The following is a 21,316-nucleotide window of genomic DNA, read 5'->3' as shown; positions in this document are numbered from 1 at the left end:
GGTAACAGCTGAAATGAATTGAAGAATACGCTAGCACGGTTTCACCAAAAAGCCGAGGAACTGATCTCGTGAGAACAGTAACAACGTCCATGTCACCGTCCCCCCAAGGCCATTATTGAAAAGGGGGTATCAGGTAATGCCCTCGTTTTTACAAATTGTACCAAAGTCGATTAACTTTATTATGTACGATGTTTGCTTGCAAATTACAACACAAACGCGAAATACATATAACTATTTGTAGAGTTCTAAGGCATCGCAGACAAAGCAACTGCGAGAAAGTCAGGTTTTAGCAGTGTGAAAATCCACTGAAAACGGTCTTATATCCCTTCCGTGAACATGGCTTCGTCCGGCCATACATGTATGACACTGACCCTGAGCTGACCCTGAGGCACTGAAAAGGGTTTCCCGGAAAACTTCTCTCGAAGAACGAATGGGTTCGGTGGATTTGTCAGTCTACGGGTTGAAAGAGATAAGCTACTGTCGTGTTTTTTTCCAAACCTAGTGCACTACCGTTCTCACGAGATAAGTTCTTCTGTTTTGTTTCGGGTTTTTTTCCAATTGACATCATGTATGACAGATGAAACAGAAAAGCCTGTTGTGAAAATGCACAAATTAGGAGGGAAAACGAAACAAAACAAAAGTAACTGATCTCATGAGAACGGCAAACAACGACACATGTTCACCGCTCTCACCCCATTGAAGAAGAGGGGTCGTCCTCGAGGGATCAGCTCGTTACTCCCCCGGCTCGTTACTCCCCGTTAGGGTTAGGGTTAGGGTTAGGGTTAGGAATAGTAACGAGCCGGGGGAGTAACGAGATGCTCCCGTCCTCGACCCCTCAATAAACATTTTGTGGCATGCCATTTAAACTGCAGACTTACTACGCCTTTTTCATCCTACACCTCTTTTTTCCGTAGTCGCTACTTCAGTCCATCTGGTGCACGCACGCATGCACTCACGTGTGTGTGTGTGTGTGTGTGTGTGTGTGCGTGTGCGCGCGTGTTTGTGCTTTGGTTTTGGTCTTAATCTCTCATACGTAATGGTCATGCGACAATGTAAACGTACTGTATTTTGATGTACAGCGCTTTGAGCAGGGTTAATGCATAAATATTATGCCGAGAGTGACGTCATTACATTTAGTCAAGTTTTGATTATATTCTTTCACCTCGTCGAGACAAAATATCACGCGATACCATGGATGGACAAAGCTGTAACGTAGGCCTATATATGGCATGACCAAAGTAAGGAGAATTTGTCATGGGATGTGGAAACAAAGCATGGGAATTTCACCATGGGAAAAATAATCAACGCAAGCCTAGAAGTTGTAAAACTATATTTTGTTTCAGTCTTGGCAAGGCCAGTTTTGTTCAGTTCCGGAAAAGACATCATGAATTCATTCTTCATCCTGTCCAGACAAAATACCAATTCTATGGATGAATCGAACGTGTAACGTATATATCCCGTGACGCATCAAATTAAAATTTTGTTTTGAAATATCTTCACAACGTACAGATAATTTATAACGACATAATCGTCATCACAAGACATGAAAAACGCATACTTTGTTTTTCGTCTGCTACAAATCTAGTCTTGTTGGTTGACGGAGTGAATAGAAGCTTCAATATATACTGTTCAAAAAAAGAAACGCATAGCTTGTAATATTTGGTTAATTTAGTTATATGGCTACAAGGATATCCACCAAACTGCAGAAAATGTTTATCTGGTCGTCGACCTTTCGTCCATTGCCACAAGTGAGCTCTGCACGTGACGCATGCGTTATCAGTGGCTACAATGTCAAAATTGCTCATTTGGCATGACCACTCGTCATGCTTCAGTGTAATCTCGTGAAACTCGGGGAATATTGAGCTCTCACCATGTCTTCCAAAACCCATAAAAGCGGATTGTTCGCCACAAAGAAATCAGACGACAATTCAGCGACGAAAGATGGCCCGATTGAGCAGAGAAGACCGCCAAATTGCATTGGGTCGTTTACAAGCAGGCCAAAGTCAAAGTGCAATCGCCAGGCACTTCCACGTGTCCCAGAGCACCATCAGTAGACTGTGGGTCAGGTTTCAAGCCACTGGCTCCGTTGCTGACTTGCCACGAGCGGGAAGACCAAGGGCGACAACTGCTGCTCACGACCGCTTCATACGGCTCCGCCACCTCCGGAATCGTTTCCTGTCGGCCTCATCTTCTGTCCAGGCTCTCCCCGGGCCACACCGATTATCGGACCAGACCGTGCGGAACCGCCTGCATGAAGCTGGTTTGAGAGCTCGCAGACCTCACAGAGGAGCTGTCCTCACCCGCCGCCATCGCCAGAACCGAGTGCAGTGGGGCAACCAGCACCTTCGCTGGACCGTCCGGAATCACTGGAGACACGTGTGGTTCAGCGACGAGTCCTACTTCCTGCTCCAGCGACATGATGGTCGGAGGAGGGCCTAGGGTCTACCGGAGAGTAAACGAACGTTACGCGCCCAACTGTGTGGATGAGGCACCCGTTCATGGTGGTGGAGGCGTCATGGTGTGGGGGGCGATCAATACCGCTGGAAGGAGCACCCTGGTGCACGTCCAAGGGCGCATAACTGCCCAGCGATACGTGGAGGAAATTCTGCGCCCACACGCCCTTCCTCTTCTGGCTGACCAGGATGCCATATTCCAGCAGGACAACGCTCGCCCGCACACAGCACGACTCACCACCCAGTTCCTCACCGACCACCATGTCCAGGTGCTTCCCTGGCCATCCATGTCGCCAGACATGAACCCGATAGAACACCTCTGGGATGAATTGGACAGACGTGTGCGCAGGCGAGAAGAAGCGCCGGCAAATCACCGCGATCTATTGCTGGCACTTCAGGAGGAGTGGGACACCATCCCACAGCAAGATATCCGGCATCTGATCCAGTCCATGCCCAGAAGGTGCCGGGCAGTTGTTGCTGCTCAAGGCAGTCACACACCCTACTGATTTGACAGCCTCAGCACCCAATCGTATTGATTGACTGATTGATTTGAAGATGCAAATGAACTGTGTGTGCATTCAACTGTGTCCATACCAAATTTCAAACAAATAATCTAAATATTGGATTTTCTGTTAATTTTTTCGAAAAATAAAACAAATTTGGCAAGTAGCAACTATGCGTTTCTTTTTTTGAACAGTATAGCATGACTTCCCTTCTTTGTCTCTGTTATTCTAGTGAGAAAATATACAGCGATATTTCTCCGTAGGCCTAAAGTTCGGCCATGACCTAGACAAAATAACTTGCGCAGCCGCAGAAACAAGAAAAAGGAAATCTTTTATGAAATGATTGGGAGCCACGCAAATTTGACCTCTTGATTCCGACCATGAACCCGCTGTTGATAATCTGGAAGGTCGTACCAGAGATGAAGATCTATCTCTGGTCGTGCCGATTCATAGATTCAACCTACAAACTGCGACCTCATCTGTGATCAGATTGCAAAGCAATGCGTGAAATATTTTATTCTAAAGCCTTATGGCTCGTTTCGACAAGCATTAATCGGATGAAACTAACCACATGCAGTTTATTTCGTCAGAAAATTGCAAACGCATCAATACAGCCTCCTGTTGGGTTCGGTGTTTTGTACAGAAATGTCTTCCACACGATAGATTCGCTGATTTGTCTTACGAAGCCGTCATCAACACGAACACAACGATTGCAGAAGCAAACTCTGTACCTACACGACCGAGACACAAGACTGATTATTTCACAGCTGCAATGCGAACAGAGAACTAAAAGACGATTTGGGTACTCAGGTCAAGTCTTCGCTGACAAGCTAGGAACAGACGGAAAAGTCCGAACAAAAGTAAATGACGTCAAAGTCTCTTTCGTTTTGCGTGTAACTTTGTCATGACGTCTTTTTGTGACAGTATGCGCGACAATTTTTTCGCTTCCGGTGTCATTTTAGACTGAACAGCAACTCAAAAGAAGTAGCTGAGCCTGTGTCTTGAAACAGCTGAAACACTCTTTTGGGTTGCTGATTCAATGTTAACCAAAAAGTTAAAGAGAACAAAAATGTTCTGTTGCGAAATGACAGCGGACTGAGCATTTATTCGGGTTGATGAAGGTACGATTGAAGCTTCTATTCACTCCGTCAACCAACAAGACTAGATTAATTTTGTAGCAGACGACAAACAAAGTATGCGTTTTTCATGTCTTGTGATGACGATTGTGCCGTTATAAATTATCTGTACGTTGTGAAGACATTTCAAAACAAAATTTAGCTTTGATGAGTCACGGAATATATACGTTTCATACATGGAATTGATATTTTGTCTCGGCAGGGTGAATGAATTCATGATGTATTTTCCGGAACTGGACAAAACTGGCCTTGCCAAGACTGAAACAAAATATAGTTCTACAACTTCTAGGCTTGCGTTGATTATTCTGCCCATGGTGAATTTCCCATGCTTTGTTTCCAAATCCCATGACACATTCTCCTTACTTTGGTCATGCCATATATACTTTACAGCTCAGATTCATTCGTGGTATAGCGCTATATTTTGTCTCGACGGGGTGAAAGAATATAATGACGTCACTCTCGGCAGAGCCTCGAGTGACGTCATCATATTCACACACCAGTTAACAGTTTCGGCGTTTACATGGAACGAAGAAGGAAAGCGGAAGAGGAAGAAGTACTAACATACTCGCAAAAAAATATCTGCGCACGCGTTCAAATCAAAGGGGGGAAAAAAGGAAAATCGCATGTTTGTGTGCCCGATGTAGCCTAATCCTTAGAACCTTTACACTCTTTCTTCGAACACTCAAAAGCAACTTCATGGCTGGAAGACTACAAGATTGCACTTTCTGCCGACTGAATCTACGCTTTCTCAAATCAACCGGAACAGGAAGAAGAAGAAAACACTCTCGAAAAAACAATCTACGGATGCGCATTTTCTCAAAAACAGGAAACCGGAAAAGGAAAAAGAAGCAAAAGTGCTCGTAGAAAAAGATGTGCGCATGTGCGAATCTAAAATGGCCGCGGAACTGTTAATCGGTGTATTGACCCAGTCTCGACAAAATATCACGCGATACCATGGATGGACGGAGCTGTAACTTATACATCGTACATTCATCAACAGGAATACATGCTCAATCCGCTGTCATTTCGCAACTGAACATTGGTTTTTTTTATTTTTTTGGTTAACATTAAAACGGCAACCCAAAAGAGTCAAGACATATAGATTACACACTCAGTTCTAAATATCGTGCATATTTTCCCTAGGGTCGATGTTCAGGTATAACCGAGCCTCTGGCGAGGTAATACCTGGAAATCTACCCGAGGGAAAATATGCACGATATTTAGGACGAGGTGTGTAAGCTTTTTATCCCATTACTCCGACGTTTTCATTAAAAAACACCACTTTTTGACACAAACTCTGCGAGTGCCTGTTTTCTGCTGGCCAAACCTTCAGCGACCGCAAATCGTGTCATCAAATTCATGTACGAAACGAGAAACGAGTCCCCTTGTGTCTTTTCGGTAAACGCGCCATAAAACGTCTGCTTTTGTATTTAGTCATCAATACTGCTTAAGAAAACGAATTACAGAGACTGCGCAGTTCAATGCATTCGAAACTGTGCAGTCAGTTACCGGCCGGTTTCAGTCGGTGACCCACTGAGTCGGTCAGAGGCATTACGCCAAAAAGACTGCGAGTGTGTGATTTTACAAGCGATGAGGATGATTGCTGAATTTGTGCTTATTCGAGCTGTTGTGCTTCAGTGTTCAAATTTGGATTACTTACTTCTTCAATCGTCATTTAGGTGAGCCTTACTTTGATGCCTGGCTTTCAGTCTTAGGCCAGTAAGTTATCTGTACTGTACTGCGGTAAGCTTAGTTTTGTTCTGCTGGTCTATTCAATGTAGGTCAAAACTTGTAAATCTATCTGCCTGCATGACCTGAACCTACACACCGTTGTTTACTTTAAAATTGAAAAATAACACACGCAAGAACCGACCTCCTTCGTCACCTTTTATTTTAACCGTATCTCAACTTTGTAAGTGGCAATTTCCATGTTGCTGATCAAGCTTAGCCTGTATTTCTGTAGACAGATCTGCAGCAGACGACAGATGGGACAGCCTTGTTCTGTTGAACCAGATTTAGCAATCAATGCTCTAAAAGCGATAGCAAATGAACAAAACTGTAAGCATACTGTTTTAGTTTAATTCTTATTTCGTCGCTCAGGATTTTGAATCAGGATTTTGTTGTCGGGATTGATCTAAAATGACGGTACCCACCGTTAATTCAATTTTCATCTTCAGTTTCACAAAACAAAAAATGAAAAACGACTCAATTTTCAATATTTCGTTTTTCAATCTTCAATACGGTAAACAGAAAAACAGTTCACTTCCGTTTTTCAATATTTGATTTTCAATTCACAAATCAAAAAACGAAACAAGGTCTACTTCCGTTTTTCAATATTTTGTTTTTCATTCTTCAAAACGGTAAACAGCAAAACAGTTTACTTCCGTTTTTCAATGTTTGATTTTCAAAGCGATAATAGAAAAACAATCAACTTCCGTTTCTCAATAATGTAATATCTTTCATAGTTTTCTTGTGCAATGAACGCTCCCCGATTTCCCAACCAATCGAAGCTCGGTGTCATTTGTGTTTGTGGTTGGTGTCATGTTGTTTTGACTCATATGCAGTTTGATTATCTTCCCTGATGCACAATCTCACCCATTTAGATTGAATGGTGCAACAGACGGACAAAGGTTTAATCCTCTTACTGACATGAGGGCCCCAAAGGGGGGGTATCATCACGATCACGGGAAGGGACATTTTAGCTTTCACGATCACAGTTACCTTGATTTTTGTTTTCACGATCACGAACACCAGTGGCAAATCACGGTCACGGTAAAAGTTGCATGTACAGAAAGCACGTGTCAAAGTAAACACAACCACACAGTAATTCGCCCCTCTGCATCTATTGTTTATTCAACACAAAGTGAGATCTGTTGCACTTTCTTATTATTATTTTTTGAATTCTCTTTCATACACACATAGAAATACATATCATGATTTGTAATCAGTAACAAGAATGAAGAATGTTGTTTTCATTGTTTTCTTTCTCTCTCTCTCTCTCTCTCTCTCTCTCTCTCTCTCTCTCTCTCTCTCTCTCTCTCTCTCTCTCTCTCTCTCTCTCTCTCTCTCCACTCATACACTGACATTCAACTCCCACACCCTCACCGTCTCACACACATGAATATATACTTGCACAATTTCACATTTCCAGAGCTAAATCTTGTAAACCTATTTTCTCAAAAACTATTGGGTGGATTGAAATTAAAGTACATGTATGTGTGATGGGTTCTTTATTTTCAACTTTGCCATACAATTTGAGGTACACCATCGCCTGGTTTCATGGCCTTGAAAAACAAACAGGAATGCTACAGGCCAAAAATGGTTTTACCCGAAAGAAGCGCGCAGTGCCAGTGGCGAAGCCACAAGCCTGAGCCTGCGAAGCAGGCGAGCCAACTAGGGGGGTCCGGGGGCATGCCCCCCCGAATTTTTTTTCAAAAAACGGTTAAAATCTGTGCAATCTGGTGCATTCTGGGCATCATTTTCAGGGCTGTAATAGTGTTGTGATCTTGTTAAAAATCCCATTTTAGCCTCCCCCCACCACCATTCAACACACCTCCAAACTGGTGAAAACATCACTACTGTGCGCTGGCTTCATTCAGACCGGCGCCCGGTCGCGTTGCGCGATATTCACACGGATCGTTTTTGCGGAAATTTTTCAACTTCACCGGAATAAATTTGACTTTACCGGATTTTGAAAACGGCTTTATCGAATTTCCGGCAATTACCGGAAAAGTAGCATGCCTGACAAAATCCCCAACGAACATGACTTTGATCGTCTTTGACATGACTGAGGATCAAGTGACCCAAACTGGCACGTCTCCCCGCCATTGTTTCTGAATTTAACCCATTGTTGATATTAAAGTTTACAGGCGCTAAAATAAATCCAAGCTTAATGCAAAGAAGCGACAATTAGAATCTATGCCAAGCGTGTCCACGTTGCTGGGATGAAAAAACACATTTCTAGTTTCGGTTTTGGCTACACGCAGACTCGATCTCGAGCCAGTCGAGGTCACACTGAGCGAGTGACAGCCGGACGTGGCAATGTCGACAATGTCAATGATCTCACTCAAACTCAAAGATCTTGAACAAATTTCAAGATCTTTGCCTATATTCAGAACAGTCATAGAGCAACATAAATCAACATACCTTGATATTTCGTCTTCGGAAAGACCGACCCGTAGAAGGAAGGCATTCTCGCCCCGCCTGCTTTGGTCTGGCTTGAATCCACAAAATATAACAGAAGTTCGATGACAGTACCGCTGCACGCCATTTTTGATCTTCGAATTCGAATTTGACTGAATGCACTCAAAACTTTTGCACGAAGCCCTTCCATTGGATGAAGTTTGGCAGACTTTTGCAATTTGCCTTCTGATTGGATCTCTGTCAAAATCATATTTCTGAATGTGTTGTTGCTTCCCTTCAATCGGGATTGGCTCCTTGACGAATAGAGGATCATAGAGTGATACAGCTGTGAAAAATGTACGTTGAAAATAAAATGCTTTGCAATAATGCCCATCACGATCACGAAAACAAATGACGATCACGATCACGAGACTTGATTTTTTTGTCATCACGGATCACGGGCAAAGTCCCATCACGATCACAGAAATGGAAATTTCGGCAATCACGGTCACAGAAAGGTCAAAAAACGCCAATCACGATCACGATTTTAAACCCTTTGGGGCCCTCTGACATGTGTTGGTGGTTCTATGTGTGCCTCATGTGCTTGCAAGTACTTGTATAGAGTTACTGTATACGCTATATGTAATAATTGTTTATTTGTATGTAACTGCACTTTTTCTTGCTTGTTTTGTGGTGCGGTATCTTTGACGCAGGTTTATTAAAACCCCGGTTCATCCCGTTCATGGCAAGTTTCACATAACCCGTGGTTAGGACATAACCGGAGGGTTACAATCTTGCGACGCAGATACCGCCCCAGTTACATTGCCATTTTACTATATTATTGTGTTTTTGAAAAAGATCCTGCTTGTAGAATGTGTGCATGAATGGCAGAAACTGCAATAAAATAAATAAAGGGAAAGTCAGAAAGACGATGGAATTATGCCAAACTAGAACACAATAAAAATCACAAAACCAAATTGTGTGTATGTTTGTTTTGAATGTTTTTTAATTACTCCTCTCTCATCCATCCTCTCCACAATTTCTTTCTTGCACTCTACAATTTCTTGCATACACTCGCAAAACAATTGTAAAACAAAATATGGTGAGCATCAGGCAAGCAAACAAAAAACATGGTTAGCATCAGACAAACCACAGATAACATGGTCTCCATCAAACTGGCAAACGAGACAAAATGGTGAGCATCAGGCATCAAGACAAACAGCGGATAACATGGTCTGCATCAGGCAGACAAATCACATAACATTGTCAGCATTAGACAGGCAACCAAGATAACATGGTCAGCATTAGACAGGCAACCAAGATAACATGGTCAGCATCAGGCATCAGCAGAGACAGGCAAACCAGAGATGACATAAATAACATTAAAATAGATGCAACAATATAGGCGGCACATGGTGTACGTATTTCAATAACGTAGTAGAAACTGAACAATCCAACTTAGTTTCTTAACTAGTTATCAATCAATCATGAAACTTGCATAGCATGTATCCCGTTGGTGACGGTTCTATGCACTGGTCGTTGAGTTGCAGACACAGTACATACAATCAATGTGACGACAAAAATGTTGAAAACAAACATGTCTGTGCAGAGCACGATAGTCACAACCAGCTACCACTGAAGCTGCATGTTATACACACAGTTCTTCATTTCTTTCCAACCTTTTTTCTTTAAAAAAAAATAGGGTCAAGAGCTGTGCTGTGAAGCGAGCTGTGGAAGTAATTTCACTGAAAAAGGGCGTGGCCCGAAAGACTTTGAATTTTTTGGGGTGTTTTGATTTTTTTTTTAATCTTTGATTTTGATATTTGATTTTTTTATTTTCATTTTTGATAATTTTCGGGTTACACGAATGTGATATGCGGATTACTCTCCTCAGCGGAGAGCACGGCAGCCACAGTGCGGCGCCTACCAAGGGCTATTGTATTCCCAATTTTGTCGTGATGTTTTCTTCTTTTAATGACAATTTCAAACTTTAAAAAAAAACACCTCTACATCACAAAGAAAAACAATGAAATCATAGGAGCCGTACACGCATCAAATACAAGCAAGTACTTGGTTCAAAAGAGATTGTACTGAGTGATAGCCTAGGCCTACATTTTAGACAGAGTACTGTCGAACTGTTGCAATGAGAGTCTTCACAGCTGTCTGCAGTGGTACATAATCTCTGTTGACAGCTGAATCTAGCAGTGTCATTAAGTCTGGCACTGCCTGTGTAAAAGCAGCTTCACTGTTTTTCCGATGATCCTCGGAAGGAAATGGTGGTGCAGCAAATGGAGCAGGGGCAGTAAGCTGTCCACCAGTCTCCAGATGATACAGAGCAGCAGCTTCTTCTGCATGCGGAAGATTCTCATGGGCCACAAGTGGGTTCTGTTTGTGTGTTTTCAATTCATCGGGAATGCCACGTCCTTTAAATAAATAAAAATACATAAGAACAAGTAAATGAATTTGTATTCACTGTTACTGGCACATACACAGCTATATATCTCCCTTGTTCTCCACGTCGTAAATAAATTGATACAACGCAAACAATAAAAAAAATAAAGGTCCACAATAAACATTCTTTATGCTTGCAGGAGAATTTTTTTTTATTAAAGTCATAGGTCCTCCTGAGCAGCAATAATTAATTCACACAAGAGGTTGTGTTGATCAAAATCAACCTCGCGGGGAAAGTATGTAATGCTGTTAGTTACAATGTTACGAAGGAAACTGTAAGCCATTTGTTCGTTGTGGTATCTGCATACTTGTGAATGATTGATGTTTGACTGTTGTTCATGATGTCAGCGATTCAAAGTGACATCATCACAGTGCATTGCACCATCAACTGACAATAAGTCTGTGCTTGCTGAGCCTGTACGCGGTTTTCACACGCGGGTGTTTGTTTATGTCCGGTCGTTATTTACCTTGCTAATCTGAATAGCCAGCAGACGAACAAGATTTGAACATTCAAACAATAAGTACAGCACAATACACACCCCACAAATGCACCAAACACTAGTCTCACCTTGCATTGCCCCGCCGAAACTTAGCCCTCTCATAATAATCCATAATATATCGAGACCACACACACGATGTGTAATGTTCTCTCTATTCTTCAGTCACACGAGAAGAAGCAATAAAAGAAAACCCAACAAAACTAATCAGGCTTGAGTTCAAGACAGTTGAGCGGAAGTGCACAAGCAACATCAATCTAGACTTCAATATTAGAGAGTGCTATCGTGACTGGATCCACTAGGGCTCAGTGGTACCGTGAATGATATCATTACACGATGTATCCATGGACTTCCACAAATTTCCCAAACGCAAACCAGCTTTCTTTATAAGTTTTATATGTTATTAAAATAGTACAATAATTTATGAATATATGATGTGCATAAGTCGTATTATTGATGTAAAAATGTCCAAACCGAAACTAATGAGATGTGATAAACCACAGGCACTCGACAAAAAGCAGCTAGGTGATTAATATTCAGCTCTTAGACTTTGTGACCTAAAATGGTATACGTGTGTCCTCTTATCTGTTACTTTTATTATTATAGTTATTGGTATTAGCTCTTGGTTCTTTTACTTTTTAATGAATGATTGCCCAGACACAGATCATGTGAACATGATAACCGGGAAGTGATTTTCCCTTCTGCCTGGACGAAGAAACGAAAGCAGACGACACCAACGACGCTGGAAAAATGCACTAACACTCTGACCTCTCACCTTCACACACACTAGAAACATCACCACAACAAGAACACTACATACCTCCCGCCTCCCTTGCTGATAGTTAGTATCCATAGCCATCGAATCTCAATAATATTCCACAATTACATATACACATGTACTGACGAGATGAGTGCACGCTTAAAGTAATTATTATAAGACAAGCGCATTATAAATACTGTAATTATTATTATTATTATTATACTGTACCTCCTGTACCGCTCTGGACACCATTGTATCCAAGGCCTGGTCGCCCACAGTCCGGCTCCGGGGATTGATCCCACGATCCTTACAAAATTTCCGAAGGTTGGCCGCCGAACTTCCTCTTTCCAACCCGGATTTTCGAAGTGTGTTTGACACGCTTTCGTATGTCTCCCCGCTATTTAGCAGGGCAATTATCATGGGCTGATACTCCTCCAGTGCCATCTTAATTTGCGCGCCAGGGAACTTGAGGGAGCATCCCGTTATTGTATTTATCACGCGGGCTTTGTGCTTCGCACTCAAACAAAAATGAAGAAACGGAAGTTGATTGTTTTTTGTTTATCGTTTAGAAAATGAAATATTGAAAAACGGAAGTAAACTGTTTTGCTGTTTACCGTTTTGAAGAATGAAAAACAAAATATTGAAAAACGGAAGTAGACCTTGTTTCGTTTTTTGATTTGTGAATTGAAAATCAAATATTGAAAAACGGAAGTGAACTGTTTTTCTGTTTACCGTATTGAAGATTGAAAAACGAAATATTGAAAATTGAGTCGTTTTTCATTTTTTGTTTTGTGAAACTGAAGATGAAAATTGAATTAACGGTGGGTACCGTCATTATCTAAGCGGTTGCCGATGAAGAGTACCAGAGTTGTGCGCCTTGAATCACTGTCTGTCTCTCTCTCTCTCTCTCTCTCTCTCTCTCTCTCTCTCTCTCTCTCTCTCTCTCTCTCTCTCTCTCTCTCTCTCTCTCTCTCTCTCTCTCTCTCTCTCTCACCGCTTCGGCCAACTCATAATCTTAACTCAGCACTTTTCACCCCAGCAGATTATGTGTATTCTTTGTTGTTTTCTTTATTTCTTCAATGTTAAAATGTTACGTATGTAGATCGTTAGGTAAACGTGAGTTCGAGTTTTATACCGCAGAATATTTCAATCGTTTTGCTAAAGAAAGTAGTGTCCGAGTTAACGATAAATATGCCGATGACCTCTATAAATTATTCAATTGTACTCTGAGATCAAAGACAATGACCAATGACAGGTGAGATCGAGACTCGGTTGTGATGGATAATCCATATGGTTGTGATGGATAATCCAGAATAATCACCTCCTCAGCTAACAGAGACAAAGAGGCAGGTCATGGGATAAACGGGCTTATCCGCAGTCTAAATTGTCACCGGAAGCGAAAAAAATTGTCGTGCATACTGTCACAAAAAGACGTCATGACAAAGTTACACGCAAAACGAAAGAGACTTTGACGTCATTTACTTTTGTTCGGACTTTTCCGTCTGTTTTCCAAAAAGTCTCTGTTCGCATTGCAGCTGTGATATAAATAGAGAATACTACATGGCTTGCTGTGTCGTACCACATTTACACGAGTTGTTTTTTTAAATATTGAACTGCGAGCGAAAGCGAGCTGTTCACTATTTGAAAAAGCAACGAGTGTAAATCTGGTACGACACAGCAAGCTATACTGAAAATGTCCTGCAGTCGAGGCAGCTAAATTGAAGACGCTTGGTTTTGGAACCTCGATCTCTTCTAAAGCCTCGTGCAATCTATTACGTCAAAGTAAAGAAACGTCACTTTGAAAGTGTGGCGTGACGTGTTAGTTCTAAAATTTCATCCAGGGTAATTAGCGAGCGCAATTTTTTTTTCTATAATGACGTTTGTCTCGGTGACTTTGGCATCATAAGCAGTGGAAAAACAGGTCCCTGCCAGACTTGCTTAACATGACCTCATTTACATGATATACACACGTGTGATTTGAACGATTATTATCTCACGAGTGTCTCTCTCACGTATGTATGATAATCAGTCTTGTGTCTCAGTCGTGTAGGTACAGAGTTTGCTTCTGCAATCGTTGTGTTCGTGTTGATGACGGCTTCGTAAGACAAATCAGCGAATCTATCGTGTGGAAGACATTTCTGTACAAAACACCGAACCCAACAGGAGGCTGTATTGATGCGTTTGCAATTTTCTGAAGAAATAAACTGCATGTGGTTAGTTTCATCCGTCTAATGCTTGTCGAAACGAGCCAATAAGGCTTTAGAATAAAATATTTCACGCATTGCTTTGCAATCTGATCACAGATGAGGTCGCAGTCTGTAGGTTGAATCTATGAATCGGCACGACCAGAGATAGATCTTCATCTCTGGTACGACCTTCCAGATTATCAACAGCGGGTTCATGGTCGGAAATAAGAGGTCAAATTTGCGTGGCTCCCAATCATTTCATAAAAGATTTCCTTTTTATATTTAGTCAAGTTTTGACTAAATATTTTAACATCGAGGGGGAATCGAAACGAGGGTCGTGGTGTATGTGCGTGTGTGTGTCTGTGTGTCTGTGTGTGTGTGTGTGTGTGTGTAGAGCGATTCAGACTAAACTACTGGACCGATCTTTATGAAATTTGACATGAGAGTTCCTGGGTATGAAATCCCCGAACGTTTTTTTCATTTTTTTGATAAATGTCTTTGATGACGTCATATCCGGCTTTTCGTGAAAGTTGAGGCGGCACTGTCACGCCCTCATTTTTCAACCAAATTGGTTGAAATTTTGGTCAAGTAATCTTCGACGAAGCCCGGACTTCGGTATTGCATTTCAGCTTGGTGGCTTAAAAATTAATTAATGACTTTGGTCATTAAAAATCTGAAAATTGAAAAAAAAATAAAAATTTATAAAACGATCCAAATTTACGTTTATCTTATTCTCCATCATTTGCTGATTCCAAAAACATATAAATATGTTATATTCGGATTAAAAACAAGCTCTGAAAATTAAATATATAAAAATTATTATCAAAATTAAATTGTCGAAATCAATTTAAAAACACTTTCATCTTATTCCTTGTCGGTTCCTGATTCCAAAAACATATAGATATGATATGTTTGGATTAAAAACACGCTCAGAAAGTTAAAACAAAGAGAGGTACAGAAAAGCGTGCTATCCTTCTTAGCGCAACTACTACCCCGCTCTTCTTGTCAATTTCACTGCCTTTGCCATGAGCGGTGGACTGACGATGCTACGAGTATACGGTCTTGCTGAAAAATGGCTTTGCGTTCAGTTTCATTCTGTGAGTTCGACAGCTACTTGACTAAATATTGTATTTTCGCCTTACGCGACTTGTTCTTGTTTCTGCGGCTGCGCAAGTTATTTGCCTAGGTCATGGCCGAACTTTAGGCCTACAGAGAAATATCGCTGGGTATTTTCTCACTAGAATAACAGAGACAAAGAAGGGAAGTCATGCATTATAGCTTGCTTACGTATTTCGAGTGCTATACTATTCCTACTGATGCAGGTGTCGATTGCATGAGCGGTTTTGCGTCAAAGTTGAAGGGTATCATGACAAAAGGCGCTGTATTTCAGCAATGTCGGGTGCGTATCGCAAGCGCTACGTGTCAATTGTGCTACGTGTCATTTGTCCTACGTGTCATTTGTGCTACGTGCCGCTATCGCTACGTTGATTAGTGCTAAAAATAATTTGTCTATGAGTTGCTACGTGTCGACAGCACTACATCTTTTAGCGCTACGTGTCATTATCGCTACGTGTCAATACCACTACTTACTGACGACTCTCTCTTCCTAATTTTTTCTCTCGCTCTCACTCCTTCTGGTTTGTGTGTGTATAAATTATGTATGTATGTGTGTACGTGTGTGTGTGTCTGTTTCAGTGTGTGAATGTGTGTGTCTGTGTGTGTCTCTCTCTCTATCTCTCTCTCTCTCTTGCTCACTCGCTCGCTCACTCACTGTCCCTCTCTCTGCCTCTCTCTGCCTCTCTCTCTCTCTCTCTCTCTCTCTCTCTCTCTCTCTCTCTCTCTCTCTCTCTCTCTCTCTCTCTCTCTTTCTCTGTGCATGGCCTTAATATAATAAACCATTCTGAGTTCTCTCTCTCTCTCTCTCTCTCTCTCTCTCTCTCTCTCTCTCTCTCTCTCTCTCTCTCTCTCTCTCTCTCTCTCTCTCTTATGTTATGTTCGTTTGTATGTATGTTTTTGTTTGTTTGTTTAGTCTGTTAATCGTTTGTTTGTTCGGTTGTTTGCATTTTATTACTACTTTGATTCATATTCTAACATTTTTTTAAACGTATTATCATTAGATTAAACCCTCCCATGGGCGAGGGCTGGATGTAATAAAAACACCTGTTTGCCATTACACTCGTTAATAAAGAATTTGTCTTTGTCTTGTCTTGTCTTGCTCTCTCTCTCTCTCTCTCTCTCTCTCTCTCTCTCTCTCTCTCTCTCTCTCTCTCTCTCTCTCTCTCTCTCTCTCTCTCTCTCGGAAGTTACCGGCTGCCCCTGGCAACCAGCGAGCAGCATCAACTTCGAGCTCCCAAAACTTCATCATTTTTACGTGTGTGTGGAACGCCAACATCGTCTAAAATGTGTGTACCAGTGGCTTTAAAGTCTGTGCTTCGAACCATAATAACAGAAAAATGCCATCTTTCCACCTGGGACATTCATAGCAAAGGAGAATGTACAACACTCATTGTAAGGTGGAACAGTGACAGTGCAGCGGCCATTGAAACCCAGTCCGTGCAGCGTGGTGTGACCCGATACAGAAAAAAGTCACCGAGTGAGCTCAGCATCGTGCAGCATCGAGACAACAACAAACAGCACAACCACAGGCACAGGAATCTGCGCCTCACACTGAACCCCATCAAGGTACTGTGCAAGAAAATGACATTACCACAAATGGCACGACCCAAGAATCCCGCGACATAGGTCTTTTCCAAAGCCCACCCCCACCATCCCTTTCGCAAATGCCCTCACCGGGATGCTTCGAGTCACCGGAGAAGGTGGAAAGGGAGGAGGAGAAAATAAAGGGCACGGCAGATCTGAAAGTTTACATGAGCATTTGAACGAAACGGAAAACGAGAACTTTGACGAGTTTTGTGATGCTTTTGACGCCCCTGATTCAGACAATGACAGTGTGCAACAGTTCTGGGATGATGAGGTTGCCGGGCTAGAGTTCTACTTGACAACATTCCCAGCCGAAGTTAGGAACGCTGTCATTTCGTCTGAAACTATCCATGTTGTGAGAAACATTGTGGTTGACCAGAGATACGGAAAGAATTCACTACATGCTGTAACTGACTCGGCAGTGTTCTAGCTTAGTACAACATGACTGAAAGGCATGTGAAAGACTGGTGCCCCTTTGGACTGAAGGGTGAAAACCCGTTGGCCATATACGACGGCGTAAGAAGGTGGCCAAAAGCCGATCACCTGAGGTATGCCCAACATATCGATAGAATGAAGGATCATATTTGTGCCTGTTGTCAAGTAATCAAACAAGTAGGCCAGAGTGACAACCCTGACGCTGTCGCCCGTGTCGTGACTCCTGACCGAGAATGCAGGGATAGTGCAGCATTGCACTTGCCGCTGACTTCTGAACGCACGTGGAAGTAGAGGTTACATGCCGAGTCTCAGTGATTATCAAAAATAATGGTCGAAGTTAGCGGATCATGAAAAATGCGAGCTTCAGCGACCTTTTTCATGACCGCGAACTGAGACCATTATTTTTGATAATCACTGAGACGAGGTATGTAACCTCTTTATTCCTCCTTTCTTCAGTTATTCAAAGAAAAGAGGAGTTTTTGTGCGAAAGTTTGATCGAATCATATTCACCCAACCAGTCTACCTGCGCAGGCGATCGATTAATACGCGGTTGCATAGTTCCGTGCAAATCATTCAATTCTGTTAACACTTCTCGTCATTTTCCATGTTTTGAACTAAAATCAAGTACACAGTTAAGTTGTCATTCTGCTGTGGCGGTAAAGGCAGATAGTGTGTGTTCTGTTCATGTTTTGGTATCGCTCAGGAAATGTTCTTTCCTCGAATGTGACTAGCAGACGAAGTTTTACACCCGTGTTCCAACGTTAAAAACTGTATGAAGTTCAGTTTTCTGGGACAAAATAGTGTATGAAACCGCTGCATGTTCTTTAAGTTGATTAAATGTTTGCAATTGATTGCGTGTGATCTGTTTATAAAATGAAATATTGTTGAAAACTGACCGTCGGATTGCAGTCTTGTCGATGCAGCCGAAATCTGGAAGGGGAACTACTCGTGTCGCTAGACAAAGTATGAGAGTTACTTTTCCTTGGAATCTTGCTAGCGATAAACGATTGTGCACGGCAGATCTGAATTCAGAAAACAACCAAACTCATGGATTTTATATGGAGATTCATGTGTTCAAGTCTGTAGTTGCTGGTTTAAATACGGTATGGTTGTATTGTTTGCTCCAGAAATGTATATTTTGTACATTAGAGTGTTCTGAACTTTTGAGTCGCAAAAAGTAGATCCACAATGTGTACAGTCTCTACCCATGAGCTATCGAGGATTCAGGCCCGTTGTTGGGTAAGTGATTTTGGTTGTTGGGTAAGTTACCGAAAAATAACTAGCCCTACAAATTTACAGAGAGAAAGAAGCAGAGGGGGGGATAAGACGTGTTATGTACAAACTCTGCGACTTGATTGGCATACAGACACTAAGACTGTTTACCAAGTCGCATTCGATTCGCGCGTGATAACAACGGCGGAAATACTAACTGTAAACAGACCAAGTGTTGGACTGAAGAAATAACATGGTTATCCATGATATTATCCAATGTACATATCGCAATCGTTTCGACCCCCCCCCCCCCCCCCCCCCCCCCCCACCACAATCTGTGTACGGGCCGATGGCTTCACAGTAAACCATTTCTGAGTTCTGAGTTCTGAGTTCTCTCTCTCTCTCTCTCTCTCTCTCTCTCTCTCTCTCTCTCTCTCTCTCTCTCTCTCTGTCTCTCTCTCTCTCTCTCTCTCTCTCTCTCGCTCTCTCTGAAGAAATATTTTGTTGTTCCTTTCACTTTGCCAGAGATTTATAATTTTCGGAAGAAAGACTCTGCATGATTTTCAGTTGTTTCTTTCGGATTTTGATCTTTTTAGAAAAAAAGGGCTTTGTTTTTGACAAACTGTAAGACAGTGTTATTGCATATATTAAATAGAAATATTGACACAAGGTATAACCGAGGATATTAAAACCTTTTCTTCTCTCCCAAATTCTTTTATGAAATGAGAGGGGTAGAGAGAGAGGGGGGGGATTGACACACAGACAGACAGAGAAAGAGCGAGAAAGCGGAAGAGAGAGACAGTTAACAGAGAGAAAGGGATGGAGGGTGGTTTTTATTTCATGGTTGGTTGGTTTTATTTCTTAATGCACTGTTTTTGACAATAGTTTTCATTCGGTAAAAGACAAATTCAATTACCTCTCTCTCTCTCTCTCTCTCTCTCTCTCTCTCTCTCTCTCTCTCTCTCTCTCTCTCTCTCTCTCTCTCTCTCTCTCTCTTTTCATCACACACACACACACGCACACGCACAAACGCATACGTAAACACGGTATCGGACACACAAACTCACACACAGAAAAAACATCCGTGTATGTATATACGGTATCATGCGAGAGAGAGAGAGGGGGGCAGGGGGAAAGAGCGAGCGAGAAAGAAAGAGCGAGAGAAGACAGATCGAGAGATGATGATGATGATGATGGAACTTTATTTTAGAGAGAGAGGGGGAGGAGAGCGGGAGAGACAAGGAGAGAGCGATTTTAAAGAGGTACAGAGAAAGAGCGATTGAGAGGTGCAGAGAGAGAGAGGGAGAGAGAGAGAGAGAGGGGGGGGAGAGAGAGAGAGAGAGAGAGAGAGAGAGAGAGAGAGAGAGAGAGAGCTCAGAATGGTTTATTATACTAAGGCCACAGACTCATATACAAACCACGGGGGATGGGGGAAGAACAAAATCCAAAACAAAACACACACACCAACAACAACCATGAATAAATACGTGGTAAAAAAAAAGAGAGAGAGAGTGAGAAAGAGAGAAAGACACACACACACACACACACACAGACACACAGACACAGACAGAGACAGACAGACATACAGATCCGACAGACAGCCATGCAGACAATAAGGAGGTTTAGAAACTGCGTCACCTATCAGCTACGTCACCTACCAGGACACGTATCTCCCATGCGGGTCGCGCTGCGTGTGGTGATTAAGTACGTGTTCACGTAGCAAACCCTTCCATACGTCAGCGCAACGTATGTCAGATTTTATCAAGTCCAACCATCCGAGAAGGGTGTAAGGATGCTCAATATTTTCTGGAATCTCTTTCCTTCACGCTTCAGTCCATATTTCATAATTCTGGTTTGTATACATCGTAGTCGCCGATGTGTCAAGAGCATGACCCCATGATCGAACGACAAGGCGCTGAGACTTACGTCGCGTATCCTTCTGTGGGCCTATTGAGTGTGCTCGCCTCGATTCACTTCGAAAAGCAGAGACAGAAAGCAAAATACCGCTCGTTCAAATATATTTTGTAGTTAAATCTGTTCAGTGGAATTAATTCAATCCCTCTGGTAGAAAAAAAATAATGGAAAAGCTCCCCTAGAATGGATTTTAGTGCAAATGTGTCGGTGTCTCGATAATACGTGAACACTGTGACCTTCTTTTTGACAACTTCTGAGCGTTAGATACCACGTTACGTGCATACTAGTCTACACCCCTATCACTGCGGGTATTCCCACTGTCGATCGCTGTGCGTGCTTCTGATACGGGCGTGATCACGTATAAAACTGTTTTTATACGTGAAGGCAACGTATCTCATATTACTTTAAAATCTAAATATGAACCATTCAAATAAAGTACGAGACCTCCCCTTACAGCAGTTTCCTAAATCCTGGCGCATAAACCACATTTTTTAGTTGTGTGGTTGCTTGACTAAAATTAAATAAATCGGGTGACCCGTTGCAACAGCTCTTCGATATCACAACAAACCATGAAGCACGCAAGGACGACCCAAGTTAAATTTAGAAATGTCATCTCGACCAAAATACTCACAGAAAGCAAGTACCTTGCGCGAGGAAGCGTATGTTCAAAAAGACTGAAAATTCAGCATAACAGTAACCTTTTCCCAGGAACAGATCAAGTCTGCTAGGTAACCCAATGCACACGTGTATCATATGTGTGTGGTGGGGAGGGGGGGTGTTGTTTAGTTTGGTAAGTAAAACTGCCTAGCAAGAATGTTTTGTTTCATAAAGACTTTGTAAACGACCCTAAAGTAATGTTCCGTCCAATTCATTTGAATTGAAGGCTAGGTTTGGGTACACACATAAAGGCATGCGCGAACGCACGCACACACGCACACCCACAAACA

General features: G+C 42.1%; 1 protein-coding gene and 1 long non-coding RNA gene across 2 annotated transcripts in view; both read right to left on the bottom strand.

The window, feature by feature from the left end:
* LOC138982336 (myeloperoxidase-like) overlaps positions 1-21,316 on the bottom strand; it is a 248,792-nt gene that overhangs the window by 215,899 nt on the left and 11,577 nt on the right. The gene's annotated exons all lie outside the window — the stretch shown is intronic.
* Positions 9,907-12,134, bottom strand: LOC138982327 (uncharacterized). The gene is made up of 2 exons (XR_011460840.1): positions 11,234-12,134; positions 9,907-10,637 (listed from the first exon to the last, which is right to left on the bottom strand). It is a non-coding gene; the product is annotated as an uncharacterized lncRNA (long non-coding RNA).

The sequence above is a fragment of the Littorina saxatilis genome, linkage group LG12 (genome assembly GCF_037325665.1).
Source record: "Littorina saxatilis isolate snail1 linkage group LG12, US_GU_Lsax_2.0, whole genome shotgun sequence".
Taxonomy (NCBI): Eukaryota; Metazoa; Mollusca; class Gastropoda; order Littorinimorpha; family Littorinidae; genus Littorina; species Littorina saxatilis.
This window is presented reverse-complemented; position numbering and strand designations above follow the sequence as displayed.